At 42.7% G+C, this 19,640-nt stretch overlaps 1 pseudogene; it reads left to right on the top strand.

The window, feature by feature from the left end:
• Positions 1 to 10,958: 10,958 nt before the first annotated feature.
• LOC119872765 lies at positions 10,959 to 11,156 on the top strand (annotated as a pseudogene).
• The last annotated feature ends 8,484 nt before the right edge of the window (positions 11,157 to 19,640 follow it).

Genomic DNA, 19,640 nt, shown 5'->3' with positions numbered 1-19,640 from the left:
CGCCCCGTGGTGTCTTCCTCCAGCTCAGGACCAGTGATCCAGCGCTCCCAGCTGGATCCAGCACCTTGTGTGCAAGGACTTTATTCTATTGTCACGATCGTCAGAGTGAGGACAGAAATACAGAAGCCCAGAAGTGCACGTGGAACATGAACACCAGGAGCCTGATCCCACAAGGACTGTGGCCCCACCTTCCCTCTAGTGGCTGTTCTCAGTTTTCCTGAGAGCTGGAACTCATCCCTGTTCAGAGCAAAGAATCTCTTCTGTAGTCTGTGTGTCCTCGCCTCATAAATTACTTCATATGAGAGAGACAGACAGACACAGACAGACCCACAGGTGCACCTGTCACCTGCCTGCTGGGAGAGCTCCTGCCTGCGCCTTCACTACCTTGTTGGTCTCTAGATATTCCCTCAGTCCCACCTTGTCCTGCCCCCCGGCCACCTGCCTCTTCTTTGATCATGCAGGTGCCTGCTCAGCACCCAACATCGCTGTGGGAGACCCTACTGTCTCCTACGTCAGGGGGTTTTGTCTGGAGGATGAAATCCTGCCTTGGTGGCACCTGGGCTCATGCAGGTTCTGGTCTCTGCAATCTTTCAACCCTCAGGCCCAAAATCCTAAGTGCCCAAAAGATGAAATGAAAAATCAGGAAATAACCACAAATTCAAAGTAAGTGAAACAAAAATTTTTGCTTCACTTTATACAAATACATTGAAAATGTAGATGAAATGGTTAATTTTCAAGAAAGTATGATGTAGTGATAGGAGAAAGGAGAAAGCCTCAGGGCAGGTACGGTGCCTGCTGGGTGAACAAGCGCTGCCGCGTTTCCCCGTCGCCCGCAGACCCCCACCACACCTCAGTTGACCCTGGAGGGAGTTCTTCCCCCACACTGAGCCCCTTTTTCGGGTCCCCAGCTGGGCATCCTAGGATCTGAGGCAGTCCTGACACTGTCTACCTGCAGCTCAGGTCAGACCCCATGGGGGAAGGTTCAGGCCACCGCACCTGCGCCTCCACTTGGACGCCAGGCAGCTCTGGTCTGTGCCTCTGAGCACCTGGCTGTGCCTCGCAGGTTCCCATGAGCGGCCTGTCAGGCTGCTGATTTCCTGGGGCAGCTCACCCGGCAATGGGACCCCGAGTCCTTCCTAGCTTACGGGTCGGTTATACAGGGTATAAGTCACGAGCAGCCGGGGGCAGAGGGGCCGGGGACAAGGCATGTGGGGAGGGGTGCGGAGCTGCTATCCCTCTAGGTGAGCCCTCCCCAACACCTGTGGGTGCTCCCACTCCGAAGCCCTCCTAACCCTGTCCTTCTGGGGTTTTAGAGTCCTCATTACATGAACACCCTGATAAACCCATGACCACTGGGGATGGGGGATCTCACGCTCCAGGCCTCCTCCCTCCCAGGTCGTCAGTGAGTGGGTCCCTGGGTTCGCACCTGGTAACACGGTTGATCCCCTGGCAGCCACCCCCGTCCTTGGCAGGTTCCCTAAAGTCTGTCACACATGTTCAGGTGTGGTCGGAGGGGCTTGTCATGAACCATAGAGCACCCATTGCACCCTCACTGCTCTGGCCTGATTGTGGGAACTGGGACCAATCCTAAATACAACAAGAGACCTCCCTTGGGCTCTTCTATAGAAATTACTAGATTCCAGGAGCTGAGTGCCAGTGATCGTGCATGAAGGCAAATATCTATAGCTTACTATGAATTACAAGAGAGCATTATTTTAGAGATTGATGTCTTTGTGTAGCCTACTCTTTACTTTTTATTATAATTTTAATTGTATGAATTTTTCCCCATGGCTTCCTTGACTCTGCACTCAGCAAATGATCCCTTGGCCGCCCCCTCTCTGTCCCTTCCTGGACCCCATCCTCTGCTGGTTAGCACCAGGTCCTCAGTTCCCTCCTTCTGACACTCCCTCCCTAGGTGATCTGAGTGAATCCCAGGGCTCTAGGGATCCTGGCTGTGCTGAGGCTGCATCTCCAGTCCTGAGGTGACCCCCACATACCTCCACCTCATGTACTTCTGCTCTTCAAAGCAAGAGTCACCCCGTAGAACACTGGGTTCCTGTTCTCTGTCTCCTCACCCCAACCTGCTCCTTCCCAGGCTTTACTTGTATTTACAGCTCAGTCCACTCTCAGCATCCTCCCAGCTGCCTCAGCAAAACACCTGGACGTCACCCTGGATTCATCTTTTCCTCCATCCTGGGTCTGAACCTCCAGCAAGCCCTGGTTCCCCTGTCCACCCTTCTGTCTGGGCACCAACCCTCTCACACTCTACCTGTTCCAGGCCTTACTCCCTGAGCTCCCTCATCCCTCTCCTGTCCTCTAATTCATCCTCCATACAGTGTCTGCCCTGAAGTGATCATTAAAGTGGGAATCACATGAACTCACTGTCCTGAAAACCCCCCAGTGTTTCCTGTTAGGGTAGATTACTCCCAGCTTCCTACCCAACCTGTAGAGCCTTCTTGCCTCCATCCTCTTATCTTCACAACTCACCTTGGCTCATTCTGATCTCACCTCGGTTCTTCATCTGTACCCATGACGACCAAGATCATTGCTACATTGGGACCTTAGCACACTTAGACCTCTGTGGGAGCAGGCACCTGGTCTCGACTGTGTCCTCGGTCACCACTGTGTCCCCAGCACCCTCAGCTTTGCCTAGTGCAACCGGCATTGTTTGCATGAGGTGGGCTGAGGACCCAACAGAGCACAGATCTGTACCAGACAAGGAGTATTCAGGAAAGAGACGATGGTCCCATGTCACCCAGCACGAGAAGGTCTGCTTAGTGACCTAAGCAGGAACAGTGTCACAGGATTTGTGGGCCTGAGGCCCTGCTGCCACATGCTGAAGAAAGGGTGGTAGCAGACATGTTGAAATAGTTTTCTTGTGTCATAGACAACCAAAGGGAAAGTTGGGTCATAATTTATCAACTTCCATATTGTCCAGTGTTTCCTCAGATTAGAGCAAAAACCACATTGGGAATCAGCTGAGGGGAAAGAAAGTGCCCGAGCTGGGAGGGTGACACACATGTGCCTGACCCAACGCTGTGTGCCCTAGGCAAGGCCCGTGCTGAGCAAGCACCTCTGTAGCTTTGCTTCCTCGGCTCTGAAACAGAAGAGGCTCCTCCTCTTATAAACATGCCAGTGATGTGATGGGACAGCTGCTGCTACAGCAGCGTCACACTGTCCACTTCTTTCTTCTGCATCTTAGCTTTTACCTCATCAAGCTTCGAAACTGTGGCTGACCCCAGCTCCTTCCATACCCTGAAAGGATCATGGGGGACTCTGTCCAGCTGCACCTGATCTCCTCCTTGTCAGAGCTTGAGTGGAGTTGGCATTCTGAGCAACAGAAAGAACATTTACTGGTGTCCTGGAAGCCTGATGACTCTGGTCCTGACTTGTATGAGCTTGAAGGAAAATACAAGAGCTACTTCTCCTTGACAGAGATGGCAGTTTGAGCATCAGGAATCTCACTACAGAAATTAGTGGATGGTATACAGCAAATGTCAAATTCTCACAGTAAAATCCCAGAAGGAAGTCTTTAGACTCTGCATATACGGTAAGGTGAGGCCCAGTCAGGAATTCCAGCAATCATTTGATTTGAAGTATGTTGGCCTAAACAGGCTTAAAAAAATCAAGTCTTCTATCAGGGTATTTGCATCACTTTAGATACCTTAATCATAAAAATTAAATTTTAAAGATTTCCTCTTAGAAAAAACTAGATAAGATGTCTTAAAAAGTATAAAAAGCAAATGAGAGCCATCCAAAAGGATTTAAACAAAACCATCTTTCTTTGCAAATTTTTGCAAAATTAATTATTAGAAATGCAAAAATGTATCAGAAATGTTCTTAACCAGTTGTTTCAAAAACTAATTTAAAAACTCTTATCTTTCTCAATGGGGAAAACTGAGAACTTTTCCCCTAAGATCAGGAACATGACTGGGATGTCCACTCTCATCACTGCTGTTCAATATAGCACTGAAAGTCCTAGCCTCAGCATCAAACGATAAAAAGAAATAAAGGGCATTCAAAGTGGCAAAGAAGTCAAACTCTCACTGTTCAAAGATGACATGCAACTCTCTGTAGAAAACACAAAGGATTCCATACAAAAATTCCTAGAACTGATATAGAAATTTGGCAAAATCTGGTATCAAGTCAATGCACAGAAGTCACTTCCATTTTTTAAAAATTTATTCATTCCTGAGACACAGAGAGAGAGAGAGAGAGAGAGAGAGAGACAGAGACAGAGACACAGGCAGAGGGAGAAGCAGGCTCCCTGTGGGGAGCCCGATGTGGGACTTGATCCTGAGTCTCCAGGATCACGCCCTGAGTCCAAGGCAGATGCTCAACTGCTGAGCCACCCAGGTGTCCCGTCACTTCCATTTCTATACACTAGCAATGAAGTAGAAGGAGAAATCAATGACTTGATCCCATTTATAATTGTATCAAAAACCATAAGATCTCTGGGAATAAACCTAACTACAGAAGTAAAGGATCTGTACTCTGAAAACTATAGAACATACATATGAAAGAAATTGAGGAAGATACAAAGAAATGAAAAATGTTCCATGGTCATGGATCAGAAGAAGAGATATTGTTCAAATCTCTATGCTACCCCAAGCAATCTTCACATTCAATGCAATCCTTATCAAAATACCAACGGTATTTTTCATAGAGCTGGAACAGATATTCCTCAAATTTGTATAAAACCAGAAAAGACCCTAAAGTCCATAGGAATGCTGAGAAAGAAAACCAAAGTGGAGACATCACAATTCTGAACTTCGAGCTCTATTACAAAGCTGTGCTCATCAAGATAGTTTGGTCCTGGCACCAAAACAGACATGTAGATCAATGGAACAGAATATGGATCCCTGAAATGGATCAATAAAAGTATGGTCAACTAATATTCAACTAAGCAGGAATGAATATTCAATGGAAAAATGACAGTCTCATCAACAACTGGTGTTGGGAAAACTGAACAGAAACATGCAGAAAATGAAACGGGACCACTTTCATACACCATATAAAAAATAAACTAAAAAATGGATGAAAGACCTATATGTGAGACAAGAATCCATCAAAATCCTGGAGGAGAATGGAGGCAGCAACCTCTTTAACCTTGGCCATCACAACTTCTTGCTAGACACATCTCCAAAGGCAAGGGAAACAGAGGCAAATTAACTATTGGGACTTTATCAAGATAAAAAGCTTCTGCACAGCAAAGGAAACAGCCAACAAAACTAGAAGGCAAGCTATGGAATGGGAGAAGATATTTGCAACTGTCTTACCAGAAAAGGGCTAGAATCCAAAATCTATAAGGAACTTCTCAAACTCCACACTCAAAGACAAATAATCCAGTCAAGAAATGAGCAGAAGGCATGAACAGACATTTCTCCAAAGAGGACAAATGGCCAAAGACACATGAAAAATTACTCAACATCACTCGGCATCAGGGAAATACAAATCAAAACCACAATGAGATACCACCTCACACAGATCAGAATGGGTAAAAATTAACAAATCAGGAAACACAGATGTTGGAGAGGAGTAGAGTAAGGGGAACCTTCTTACACTGCTGGTGGGAAAGCAAGTTGGTATAGCCACTCTGGAAGACAGTATAGGGTTCTTCAAAAAGTCAAAAACAGAATTACCCTATGACCCAGCAATTGCAGTACTAGGAATGTATGCAAACATAAACAAATAGTGATTTGAAGGGTCACATGCACCCCAATATTTATAGCAGCATCACCCACAATAGCCAAACTATGGAAAGAGACCAGATGTCTATCGAAGGGTGAATGAAGGTGTGATATAACAAAGGATACAATGGATTATTAACCATCAAAAAGAATGAAATCCTGCCATTTGCAAGGACATGGATGGGATCAGAGGGTATTATACTAAGCAAAATAAGTCAGGCAGAGAAAGACAAATATCATATGATTTCACTCATATATGGAACTTAAGGAATGAAATAGATGAACATAGGGAAAGGGAAGGAAAGCTAAAAGAAGATGAAAATTGAGAGGGAGGCAAAGTATAAGACTCTATGGAACAACTGAGGGTTGCAGGAGGAGAGGTGGATGGGGTAAGGGATAACTGTGTGATGGGCATTAATAGGTAGGCCCTTGAGGTGATGAGCACTGGGTGTTGTATGCACCTGATGAGCTACTAAATTCTACCCCTGAAACTAATAAAACTCAATAAATAAAAACTAATTTAGAGAATCTTAAGTGACCCAAAAAGTTGGCAGAAGGAAAATAGGCAAACTGGACATCAGAACAATGAGGAACAATCCTAGGAGGGAGAAAGAGTGTTAGAACTTGACATTGGGTAAAACATTTTTCTACCATTTGCCTTGCACCCACCACCCAGGAGGACTGTGGGATGAAGCCTGTCCTAGAGCAGGTGGAGGACACAAGGGGACCCAGGCCTGGCTCCTGGAGCCCCAGGACCAGTGAGAACCCCACCACCAGTAGCAGAGATCTGGGCACACAGGGCAGAGCAGGATAGGAGCAGAGCCTAGGGTGGCCCATCCCACCCACCCAGTCTCTTTCATGGGTCCCCTGTTTAGGCACCACAGCAGTCTCCTCACTGGCTTCCCTGGCCCCAGTTTTCTCCTCCAAACCCCTCCACTTACTGCTCTGTTGATCCTTCAGAAGCACAGAACTCCTTCTGTCCTTTCCCTGCTGACATCCACCTTGCTCCCGCCCGTACTCCTCAAGGTAAACAGCACTCAGGACAGGAAGTCTAACCCACCCAGGATCTGGTTCGTGGCTGCCCATCAGCCTCCTTTCCATCACTGCCCTCCCCGTGCCCCCCTCCACCTGTGCTTCCCTTCACCACACCTGGCTGGCTCTCTCTTCCTCCTTTACAGATGCTGGGGGCTCTTGGGGGGCTGCCCATCCCTCACCCCTCCCTGCATGTGGATAGATGTTCTTGTCTCCGGTCCTTTTCTGGACCATCTTTCTCCCCCTCTCACTGGAATTACTTGGATGTGGTGGCCTCTCCACCTGGCAGCCCCGTGGCCTGCCCTGCCCTCTGTGGCACCTGCCTGAGGCTTTCCACAGCTCCCAGCAGGCACTCAGCAGGTGTCTCTTCTCTAGGGAGATGTCAGCAATGTGTAAAGGAGACCTACAGAAATGCTCCTCAAGTTTCTCAGAGTTTTGATTCTTCAAGCCTGATTCACATTCCCTCATCTGTTGAAAAGAGCGTGTAACATTCATATAATCCAACTGCTGAGAAAATTCATACCTAAAAGCATAAGCTTCTATATGTCTGTGTGTGCCCCCAGCACTTGGTAACAGACATTCTGTTTGATTTTATATTTAAATATTTATCTGTTAATTCAGCTGTTTTAAAGAAGATATATATATAAAAGTTCGATTTGCTAACACATAGTATAACATAGTATGCATAGTATAACACCCAGGGCTCATCTCGTCCAGTGCCCTCCTCAGTGCCCGTCACTCAGTCACCCCAACCCCAACCCTCTGCCCACCTCCCCTTCCACCATCCCTTGTTCATTTCCCAGAGTTAGGAGTCTCTCATATCCTGTCACCCTCACTGATGTTTCCCACTAATTTTCTCTCCTTTCCCCTTTATTCCCTTTCACTATTTTTTATATTCCCCAAATGAATGAGACCATATAATGTTTGTCCTTCTCCGATTGACTTACTTCATTCAGCATAGTACCCTCCAGTTCCATCCACATCGAAGCAAATGGTGGGTATTTGTCGTTTCTAATGGCTGAGTAATATTCCATTGTATACATAAACCACATCTTCTTTATCCATTCATCTTTCGATGGACACCGAGGCTCCTTCCACAGTTTGACTATTGTGGACATTGCTGCTAGAAACATCGGGGTGCAGGTGTCCTGCCATTTCACTGCATCTGTATCTTTAGGGAAAATTCCCAGCAGTGCTATTGCAAGGTCGTAGGGCAGGTCTATTTTTAACTCTTTGAGGAACCTCCACACAGTTTTCCAGAGTGGCTGCACCAGTTCACATTCCCACCAACAGTACAAGAGGGTTCCCCTTTCTCCACATCCTCTCCAACATTTGTTATTTCTTGTCTTGTTAATTTTCACCATTCTCACTGGTGTGAGGTGGTATCTCATTGTGTGTGTGTGTGTGTGTGTGTTTAAGATTTATTTATTTATTCATAGAGAAAGACAGGGGCAGAGACACAGGCAGAGGGAGAAGCAGGCTCCATGCAGGGAGCCCAACGTGGGACTCGATCCCGGGTCCCCAGGATCACGCCCTGGGTGGAAGGCGGTGCTAAACCACTGCGCCACCAGGGCTGCCCTCTCATTGTGGTTTTGATTTGTATTTCCCTGATGGCAAGTGATGTGGAGCATGTTCTCATGTGCTTGTTGGCCATGTGTATGTCTTCTTTGGAGAAATTTCTGTCCATGTCTTTTGCCCATTTCATGATTGGATTGTTTGTTTCTTGGGTGTTGAGTTTAATAAGTTCTTCATATATCTTGGATATTAGCCCTTTATCTGATATGTAATTTGCAAATATCTTCTCCCATTCTGTAGGTTGTCTTTTGGCTTTTTTGACTGTTTCTTTTGCTGTGCAGATTCTTTTGCTGTGCAGAAGCTTTTTATCTTGATAATGTCCCAATAGTTCATTTCTGCATTTGCTTTCTTTGTCTTCATAGATGTATCTTGCAAGAAGTTGTTGTGGCCAAGTTCAAAAAAGGTGTTGCCTGTGTTCTCCTCTAGGATTTTGATGGAATCTTGTCTCACATTTAGATCTTCCAACCATTTTGAGTTTATCTTTGTGTATGGTGTAAGAGAGTGGTCTAGTTTCATTCTTCTGCGCATGGCTGTCCAATTTTCCCAGCACCATTTATTGAAGAGACTTGTTTTTCCAATGGATAGTCTTTCCTGCTTTGTCAAAGGTGAGTTGGCCAAGGAGTTGAGGATCCATTTCTGGGTTTTCTATTCTGTTCCATTAATTTATGTGTCTGCCAGTACCACACTGTCTTGATGATCACAGCTTTGTAGTACAACTTGAAATCTGGCATTGTGATGCCCCCGGCTCTGGTTTTCTTTTTCAATATTCCCCTATCTATTTGGGGTGTTTTCTGATTCCACACAAATCTTAAGATTATTTGTTCCAACTCTGTAAAGAAAGTCCATGGTATTTTGATAGGGATTGCATTGAATGTGTAAATTGCCCTGGGTAGCATAGACATTTTCACAGTATTAATTCTTCCAACCCATGAGCATGGAATATTTTTCCATCTCTTTGTGTCTTCCTCAATTTCAGAAGTGTTCTGAAGTTTTAAGGGTATAAATCCCTTGCCTCTTTGGTTAGGTTTATTCATATGCTTTTGGGTGCAATTGGAAATGGGATTGACTCCTTTATTTTCTCTTTCTTCAGTCTCATTCTTAGTGTATAGAAATGACACTGATTTCTGGGAATTGATTTTCTATCCTGCCACATTGCTGAATTGCTGTATGAGTTCTAGCAATCTTGGGGTGGAGTCTTTTGGGTTTTCTCTGTACGGTATCATGTCATCTGTGAAGAGGGAGAGTTTGACTTCTCCTTTGCCAATTTGAATGCTCTTTATTTCTTTTTGTTGTCTGATTGCTGAGGCTAGGACTTCTAGTACCATGTTGAATAACAGTGGTGAGAGTGGACATCCCTGTCGTGTTCCTGATCTTAGGAGAAAGGCTCCTAGTGTTTCCCCATTGAGAATTATATTTGCTGTGGGCTTTTCACAGATGGCTTTTAAGATGCTGAGGAATGTTCCCTTTATCCCTACACTCTGGAGAGTTTTGATCAGGAATGGATGCTGTGTTTTGTCAAATGGTTTCTCTGCATCTATTGAGAGGATCATATGGTTCTTGTTTTTTCTCTTGTTGATGTGATTTATCACATTGATTGTTTTACGAGTATTGAACCAACCTTGCATCATGGGAATAAATCCCACTTGGTCATGGTGAATAATCTTCTAAATGTACTATTGAATTCTATTAGCTAGCATCTTGTTGAGAATTTTGGCATCCGTGTTAATCAGGGATATTGGTCTATAATTCTCCTTTTTTGGTGGGGTCTTTGGTTTTGGAATCAAGGTGATGATGGCCTCATAAAATGAGTTTGGAAGTATTCTGTCCCTTTCTATCCTTTGGAACAGCTTTAGTAGAATAGGTATTATTTCTTCTTTAAATGTTTGATAAAATTCTCCCGAGAAGCCATCTGGCCCTGGACTTTTGTGTCTTGGGAGGTTTTTGATGACTGCTTCAATTTCCTCGCTGGTTATTGACTTATTCAGGTTTTCTATTTCTTCCTGTTCCAATTTTGGTGATTTGTGGTTTTCCAGAAATGCATCCATTTCTTCTAGATTGCCTAATTTGTTGGCATTAGCTGCTCATAATACGTTTTTAAAATTGTTTTGTTTCCTTGGTATTGGTTGCGATCTCTTTCATTCATGATTTTATTAATTTGAGTCTTTTTTTTTTTTTAATAAGGCTGGCTAATGGTTTATCTATCTTACTAATTCAAAGAACCAACTCCTGGTTTTGTTGATCTGTTCTACAGTTCTTCTGATCTCTATTTCATTGAGTTCTGCTAAAATCTTTATTATCTCTCTTCTGCTTGGCATTCGTTTTATTTGTTCTTTCTCCAGTTCCTTTAGGTGCGAAATTAGCTTGTGTATTTGAATTTTTTCCAATTTTTTGAGAGGTGCTTGTATTGCGATGTATTTCCCTCTTAGGACGGCTTTTGCTGGATCCCAAAGAATTCGAATGGTTGTATCTTCATTTTTGTTAGTTTCCACGAATCTCTTTAATTCTTCTCCCATTTCTTGGTTGACTCATTCATTCATCTTTTAGTAGGATGCTCTTTAACCTCCATGTGTTTGAGTTGCTTCCAAATTTCTTCTTGTGATTGAGTTCTAGTTTCAAAGCATTGTGGTCTGAAAATATGTCTCAGATAATCCCGATCTTTTTAGCTTTGCACAGTGGCAGTATCATAGCCAATGAGGTTTATTCGAGGTATGATTACTGCTAATCCCGATCTTTTGGTATTGGTTGAGACCCGATTTGTGACCCAGTATGTGGTCTATTCTGGATAAAGTTCCATGTGCCCTTGAGAAGAATGTGTATTTTGTTGCGTTCAGATGGAAAGTTCTGTATATATCTGTGAAATCCATCTGGTCCAGTGTATCATTTAAGGTCCTTGTTTCTTTGGTGATGTTGTGCTTAGAAGATCTGTCATTTGCAGAACATGCTGTGTTGAAGTCTTCTACTATTAGTGTATTATTATCTAAGTATCTCTTTAATTTGGATATTAATTGACTGATGTACTTGGCAGCACCCACGTTAGGGACATGAATATTCACGATTGTTAGGTCTTCTTGTTGGACAGACCCTTTAAGTATGATATAGTGTCCCTCTTCATCTCTTACTACAGTCTTTGGGATAAACTTTAATTTATCTGATATGAGGATGGCTACCCCTGCTTTCTTTTGAGGACCATTTGAATGGTAGATGGTTCTCCACTCCTTCATTTTCAGGCTGGAGATGTCCTTAGGTCTAAAATGAGTCTCTTATAGACAGCACATAGATGGGTCTTGCTTTCTTATCCAGTCTGAAACCCTGCGTCTTTTGATGGGATCATTTAGCCCATTCACGTTCAGAGTTACTATTGAAAGATATGAATTTAGTGTCATCATAATACCTATTCAGTCCCTGTTTCTTTTTTTTTTAATTTATTTTTTATTGGTGTTCAATTTACTAACATACAGAATAACCCCCAGTGCCCGTCACCCATTCATCAGTCCCTGTTTCTGTGGATTACTTCCTTGGGCTTCCTCTTTCTTTTACAGGGTAACCCTTAATATTTCTTGCAGAGCTGGTTTGGTGGTCACTTATTCTTTCAGTTTCTGCCTATCTTGGAAGCTCTTTATCTCTCCTTCTATTCTGAGTGAGAGCCTTGCTGGATAAAGTATTCTTGGCTGCATGTTCTTCTCATTTAGGACCCTGAATATATCCTGCCAGCCCTTTCTGGCCTGCCAGGTCTTTGTGGAGAGTTCTGCTGTTAATCTGATATTTCTCCCCATATAAGTTAAGAATCTCTTGTCTTTCACTGCTTTAAGGATTTTCTCCTTATCTTTGGAATTTGTAATTTTCAGTATTAAATGTTGAGGTGTTGAACAATTTTTATTGATTTTTTTGGGGGGAACCTATTTCCTGGATCTGAATGCCTGTTTCCCTCCCCAAATTAGGGAAGTTCTCAGCTATGATTTGTTCAAATATACTTTCTGGTCTTTACTCTTTCTCTGCCTGTTCTGGAATCCCAATTATACATAGATTCTTCCTTCTCAGGCTATCATTTATTTCCCTTAGCCTTCCCTCATGGTCTCTTAATTGTTTTTCTCTTTTTCCTCAGCATCCTTCCTTACCATCAACTTGTCTTCTATGTTGCTCACTCTTTCTTCCACCTCATTAACCCTAGCCATTAGGACATCCAGTTTGGATTGCATCTCATTTGATTTATTTTTACTTTTGGCCTGATTAGATCTAAATTCTGCAGTAATGTAGTCTGTAGAGTCCTTTATACTTTTTTCCAGAGCCACCAGTAGCTTTATAATTGTGCTTCTGAACTGGCTTTCTGACATCGAATTGTAATCCATATTCTGTAACTCTGTGGCAGAGAGTACGGTTTCTGATTCTTTCTTTTGTGGTGAATTCTTCCTTCCAGTCATTTTGTTCAGTGGAGAGTGGTTGTATGAGCAGGCTGAGTCAAGAATATCAACCATGAACTAAGTAAATTTCAGCCTAGATGATTCTGATGAGGTCAGAGACCAGAAAATGAAAACGAAGGTCAGAACAAAATAAAACAAAATGACCACTAAGGTGAAAAACAAATTTTAAAACAAAGTAGTAAAAAATAAAGGCCAAAAATCCCAAAAAAGAAAAAAAGAAAGAAAAGGTAAAGAAGACAAAGAGAAAAAACAAGAAAAAGGGGGGGGGGGACTGGGGGATGGTGGTGGTGAAGATGTTGTAATGGAGGGAGAATGTAGTCTACCTGAGGGGTCCTAGGAGGTGATCCTCTTGGTTCTGAATGTATTAAATTCTGTATGTTAGAAGATGCTCAATCCTCAACTTATAAACCAGTAATTCTTGTAGAGAGCCCCAATACTGACCGCCAAAACATAAACAAGATCAAAGAGGGGGGTAGAATGGGAATGAAGAGAGAATATAATCTCACAGAATGAACCAGCACAGTATTCCACTTGGTTTTGGGTGCATGCCTCCCATGTTTTAGAAGGTATTAACTTCCACTGTTGTAGAACAAAATGAGGCAGAGAAAACCAAAAACACAAAAAAACCCCATATCTCGTATATACCCCAAAATTGAGTATGTTGAAGGGAATCCAGAAGTGAAAAATATACCTAAGAGACATAACTGTAGAAATATGAAAGTCAAAAAGGAAGATACTTAAAAATGAAGAGCTGGTAAAATATTGTAGTGAAGGTGGGAAAAGAGAAAAAATATTGGAAAATTTTAGTCTGATATAAAAATGAGTTGTAATGGAAAAAGGAAAAAAAATTTAAAAAAAGGGGGGGGGGGAAGCAGGGGACCCTCTAGTTCTATATACTATATTCCCTTGATTTTCCCTTGGTCCTGGAGCTTTCCAGCACTGCTTGGTCCAGAATTTGCTCTTCCCCTGTTCTTCCAGCTGGTCTTCCGGGGAAGGACCTGTTATGTTGACTCTCAGGTGTGTGTACCTGGGGTTGCTACCCCGCTCCCACTAGGTGCCAGGCTCAGTGGGAGCTGTTGACTCTGTGAGGCCCCTGTTCCCTGGTGGCCCCGCCTCTCCCAGGCACAGGGTGAAACAAGAAGGAACAACAACACTGGCGGCAGCCGGGTCTCCAGCTCTGGAGTCAGCTCCCTGCAGTAACTACCGTAGTTTCCCAGTCCGCACTGGCCTAGGTGCTCCGGGGCCAGTGTGGGTGCACTGATCCACACAGCTTGGGGCGCCCAGAGGCAGGAGAGTTCTCGTTATCCTGTGCCCTCCCTGCCTCTGCCTGTCCTGGGGGGAGTGCAGGACCGTGGGCTGTGTCTGCTAGGTGCCCTGGGATCTGGGGCCCTGTGCTGCTGGAACTGCGCTCCCGGGGCCGTGGCTCCCAAAGGCATGGGGCACAGACACCTCCATCTGGGGCTGGCCCGGCTGACTGACTGGCTTCTCCCAGATGCCCCGCCGGGTGCCCACTCCAGCCCTTTACCGAGATAGGTCCTCGGTTTGCGGGGCGCTCTCCCCTGGGTGCACTTCCTCTATTAGTGACTCCAGGAAACTGGAGGCTTCACTGCCCTTCCTGTGATTCTGCCCAATTTCCCTGCCAAGTACTTTTCTTTTCTTTTTAAGATTTTATTTATTCATGAGAGACAGAGAGAAAGAGAGAGAGAGAGGCAGAGACACAGGCAGAGGGGAAGCAGGCTCCATGCAGGGAGCCCGTTGCAGGACTTGAACCTAAGACTCCAGGATTACACCCTGGGTTGAAGGCAGGCGACAAACTGCTGAGCCACTCAGGAATCACCCTAGGTACTTTTCTGTCCAGGAAAAATCTGGTGTGGAGTTTTAAAGTTCCCATTTCTCCTGGGCTAGGCTTTCCTGTCCCTGAGGCTTTTGCTGCTTTGTTTTAGCCTGGCTCTTCATGGGGGCCCTCCCTCATTTTATTATTTTTTATTTATTATTGTCTGCATTCCTACCTTGCTAGAAGTGAAAACTTTTCTCTCTGTAGCATTCTGGGCATTCTCTTATTAAATCTCAGGTCAAATTTGTAGGTGTTCAGGATGTTTTGAAATTTATCTAGGTATATTGGTGGGACCAGGTGAGTTGAGGACTCTACTCTTCCACCACCTTGCCCCACCTCTAAAGAAGCTATTTAAAAGGATTATTTCCCCCCCAAAAAATAAATAAATAAAAGGATATTTCCCTAGTCACATGTGCAGTGAGTTTTGGGAAGGGTCATTAATTTATATTTTTAATAATCCCCTGATCAGGGGTTGGCAGACTGGTCAAATCTAGCACATGTTTGGTTTTAGAAATAACATTTTACTGGAGCACAGACACATCTTTACATTTGTATGCTGTATTTTACTACTGGTCCTTATATGGGCCAAGTTATATACTTGTGACCAAGACCTTGTGGCCAGTAACTGTCTGTCTATATTGTCTGATCCTTCATAGTAAAGCTTGCCTCCCCCTCCCTGGATGGTGCTGCTAGCACAGTGGATGCCTGTAACTCTGTAGGCCATCCTGGAGATTAAGGAAGTTAATGGAAAGCCCTTGGAGCCATACCTGGGAATATACAACTGCTCTGTAAATGCTATTTTTTCCTTTATTTTGCAAATTGGGTAAAGTCCACTAATAAATGTTCTCATTATCCTGTCCTAGTATTCCTATGATAAGTGCAAAGCTATCATATATGTTGCATGATTTCATTTGCTAGTATTTAAGAATTTTAAGTTTCCTGTTTATGACTGACTGTAACCCATCGATTAGCAGGTGTGTTTGTCCTGTTTTGTTTTTGGGATCTCCTTGTCTGACGTTAGTGTTAAAGCTGAACAATATTTTCATGACCTGAGAAATTTTCTGCCTTTTTCTAAGCTGGAACACTGTCTGTAACACAGGAATGTTATTTTCCTTGGCCATTTGGCCGTGCTCACCACCACAACTGTGTGCCCCTCACAGCTTTGATGAGGACAGATCTTTGGCCACCTTCCTAATGTCTTCTAAGTATATCCAGGTTTTCTTCCTCTTCTTAATTGAATGTTGACCACATTCTTAGAAAGGCATTATTTCACCTATATTTTTAAAATTTATTAATATGTAGTTGTATAAAGTATTCCCTATAATTTGTTTTCACATAATTTTTAAATAAAATTCAATTAATTAACATATAATGTATTATTGGTTTCAGAGGTAGAGGTCAGTGATGCATCAGTCTTATAGAACACCTGGTGATCATTAGTTCATATGTCCTCCCTAATGTTCATCATCCAGTTACCCCACCCCCCATACCCCTCCTCTCCAGAGAGCCTTAGATTGTTCCTCTGATTAAGAGTGTCTTATGGTTTGTCTCTCTGTTTTCAACTTGTTTTATTTTTTCCTCCCTTTCTCTATAATCTGTTTTGTTCCTTAAATTCTACATATAAGTGAGATCCTGTGATAATTGTCTTTTCCTGATTGACTTATTTTGCTTAGCATAATATCCTCTAGTTCTATCCACATCATTGCAAATGGCAAGATTTCATTTTTTTTATGGCAGAGTCATATTCCATTGTATATATACACCACTTCTTCTTTATCCATTCATCTTCCATGGACATCTGGGCTCTTTCATTCACTTGACTACTGTGAACATTGCTGCTATAAACATTGGGGTACAGGTGCCCCTTCAAGTCACTATCTTTGTTTCCTGTGAATAAATACCTAGCTGTGCAATTGCTGGGTCATAGGGTGATGTTGAGCGTTTTTTTCATGTGTGTTGGCAATTGTCTTCTTTGTAGAAATGTCTATTCACATGTTCTGCCCATTTCTTGATAGGATTTTTTGTTTTTTAGGGATTGAGTTTAATAAGTTCTTTATAGATTTTGGATACTTGTCTTTTTCTTTAAAGATTTTATTTATTTATTCATGAGAGACACACACAGAGAGAAAACAGAGATACAGGCAGAGGGAGAAGCAGACTCCATTCACGAAGCCCAATGTGGGATTCGATCCCAGGTCTCCAGGATCACACCCTGAGCCAAAGGCAGACGCTCAACCGCTGAGCCACCCAGGTGTCCCAGATACTTGTCTTTATATCATATATCATTTGCAAATATCTTCTACTTTCTATCGGTTGTCTTTTGGTTCTGCAGACTCTTTCCTCTGCTGTTCAAGAGCAGTTTATCTTGATGAAGTTCCAATACTTCATTTTTGCCTTAGTTTCTTTGTTATTCGAGATGTGTCTAGCAAGAAGTTGCTGTGGCCAGATTACAGAGGTTGCTGCCTGTATTCTTCCCCAGGGTTTTGATGGATTCCGTTCTGACATTTAGGTCTTTCATCCATCCTGATCTATTTTTGTGTATGGTAGGAGAAATGGTCCAGTGTCATTCTTCTGCATGTGGCTGTCCAATTTTCAGCACTATTGTTGAAGAGACTGTCTTTTATCCATTGTGTAGTCCTTCTTGCTTTGTTGAGGATTTAGTTGGCTATAGAGTTAGGAGTCCATTTCTGGGTTCTCTATTCTGTTCCATTGATCTACATGTCTATTTTGTACCAGTATCATACTCTCTTGGTGATTACAATTTTTTAATAGAGCTTGAAGTCTGGAATTTGATGACACCAGATTTGGTTTACTTTTTCAGCATTCCTTTGACTATTGTGGGTCTTTTCTGGTTCCATACATATTTTATAATTATTTGTTCCAACTCAGAATAATAAGTTGATGGTATTTTGATAGGGATTGTATTGAAGGCGTAGATTGCTTTGGGTAGCATAGACATTTGAACAATATTTGTTCTTCTAATTCATGAACATGAAATGCTTTTCCATTTCTTTGTGTCTTCCTTAATTTCTTTCATGAATGTTCTAGTGTCCTGAGTACAGATTCTTTGCCTCTTTGGTTAGGTTTATTCCTAGGGATCTTATGGTTTTGGGCACAATTGTAAATGGGAAGGACTCCTTAATTTCCCTTTCTTCTGTCTACTGGTTAGTGTAGAGCAATGCAATGGATGTCTTGCATTGCTTTTATATCCTGCCACTTTGCTGAATTCTTGTATGAGTTTTAGCAATTTTGTGGTGGAGTCTTTTGGGTTTTCCATATAGAATATCATATCATCTGCGAAGCCAGAGAATACAATTTCTTTGCCAATTCAAATGCCTTTTTAAAAAAAGATTTTTAAATTTATTTATTCATGAGACACACACACACACAGAGAGAGAGAGAGAGAGAGAGAGAGAGAGAGAGAGAGGCAGAGACACAGGCGGAGGGAGAAGCAGGCTCCACGCAGTGAGCCGGCCCTGAGACTCGGTCCCGGGTCTCCAGGATCATGCTCTGGGCTGAAGGTGGCGCTAAACCGCCGAGCCACCCGGGCTGCCCTGCGTTTTATTTCTTTGCGTTGTCTGATTGCTGAGGCTAGGACTTCTAGTACTATGTTGAACAGCAGTGTTGACAGTGGAAATACCTGCAGCGTGGGTGGCTGTAGGAGGAAAGCTTTCTGTTTTTTCAGTTGAGAATGATATTCAATGTGTACATTCACATGTGGATTTTATGATTTGAGGTATGTTCCCTCTATCCCTGCACTGTGGAGAGTTAAACAATAGGATACTGTACTTTGTCAAATGTTTTTTCCACACCTATCAAGAGGATCATATAGTTCTTGTCCTTTCTTTTATTAATGTAGTGTATCATATTGTTTGTCTTGCAGATGTTGAACCACCCTTCCTGCCCAGGAATAAATCCCACTAACTTGTGGTGAATAATCCTTTTAATGTACTGTTGGATCCTATGGACTAGTATTTTGGTGCGAATTTTTGTATCTGTGTTCATCAGGGATATTGGTCTTCAACGCTCCTTTTTGGTGAAGTCTTTGGATTTGGGATCAAGGTGATGCTGGGCTCATAGAAGAGTTTGGAAGCTTTCCTTCCATTTCTATTTTTTTGAGACAGCTTCAGGATAATAGGTATTAATACTTCTTCCAGTGTTTGGTAGAATTCCCCTGGGAAGTCATCCAGCCCTGGACTCTTTTTGTTGGGAGATTTTTGATGACTGCTTCAATTTCCTTGCTGGTGATGGGTCTTTTCAGGTTCTTTTTCTCTTCCTGTTTCAGTTCAGTAGTTTATACATCTCTAGGAATGCACCCATTTCTTCCAGATTGCCTGATGTATTGACATATAGTTGCTCACAATATGTTCTTAAAATTGTTTCTATTTCTTCAGTGCTACACACTGTCCTCTTCAGACCTCCTTTGCTGCATCTCACAGGTTTTGAACAGTTGTGTTTTCATTTTCATTTGTTTCTTTGAATTTTGTAATTCTCCCTTAATTCCGTGGTTGTCCCATTCACTCTTTAGAAGATTGCTCTTTATAAAAAAAAAAAAAGAAGATTGCTCTTTAGCCTCTACATATTCGAGTTCTTTCCAAATTTCCTCTTGTGATTGAGTTCCAGTTTCAAAGCACTGTGTTCTAAAAATATGCTGGGAATGATCCCACACTTTTGGTACTGATTGAGACTTGATTTTGATCTGTTCTGGAGAATGTTCCATGTGCATCAGAGAAGAATGTGTATTTTGTTGCGTTAGGATGAAATGTTCTTAATATATTTGTGAAGTCCATCTGGCCCAGTGTTTCATTCAAAGCCCTATTTCCTTGTTGATCTTCTGCTTAGATACTCTATCCATTGTAATGAGTGGAGTGTTACAGTATCATACTATTATTGAATTATTATGGATGTGTTTCTTTAATTTTATTTTTAATTGGCTTATATAATTGGCTGCTGTCATGTAAGGGGTATAAATATTTACAAAGTTTAGATCCTCTTGTAGGATAGACCCTTTAATTATGATATAGTCCTTCCTCATCTCTTTTTAAAGTCTTTGATTTAAAATATAATTTATCTGACATAAGGATTACCACC

This window comes from Canis lupus, chromosome 7 (assembly GCF_011100685.1).
Source record: "Canis lupus familiaris isolate Mischka breed German Shepherd chromosome 7, alternate assembly UU_Cfam_GSD_1.0, whole genome shotgun sequence".
In the NCBI taxonomy this organism is placed as follows: Eukaryota; Metazoa; Chordata; class Mammalia; order Carnivora; family Canidae; genus Canis; species Canis lupus.
Note: the sequence above shows the minus strand (reverse complement) of the source record. Positions and strands in the feature narration are given on the sequence as shown.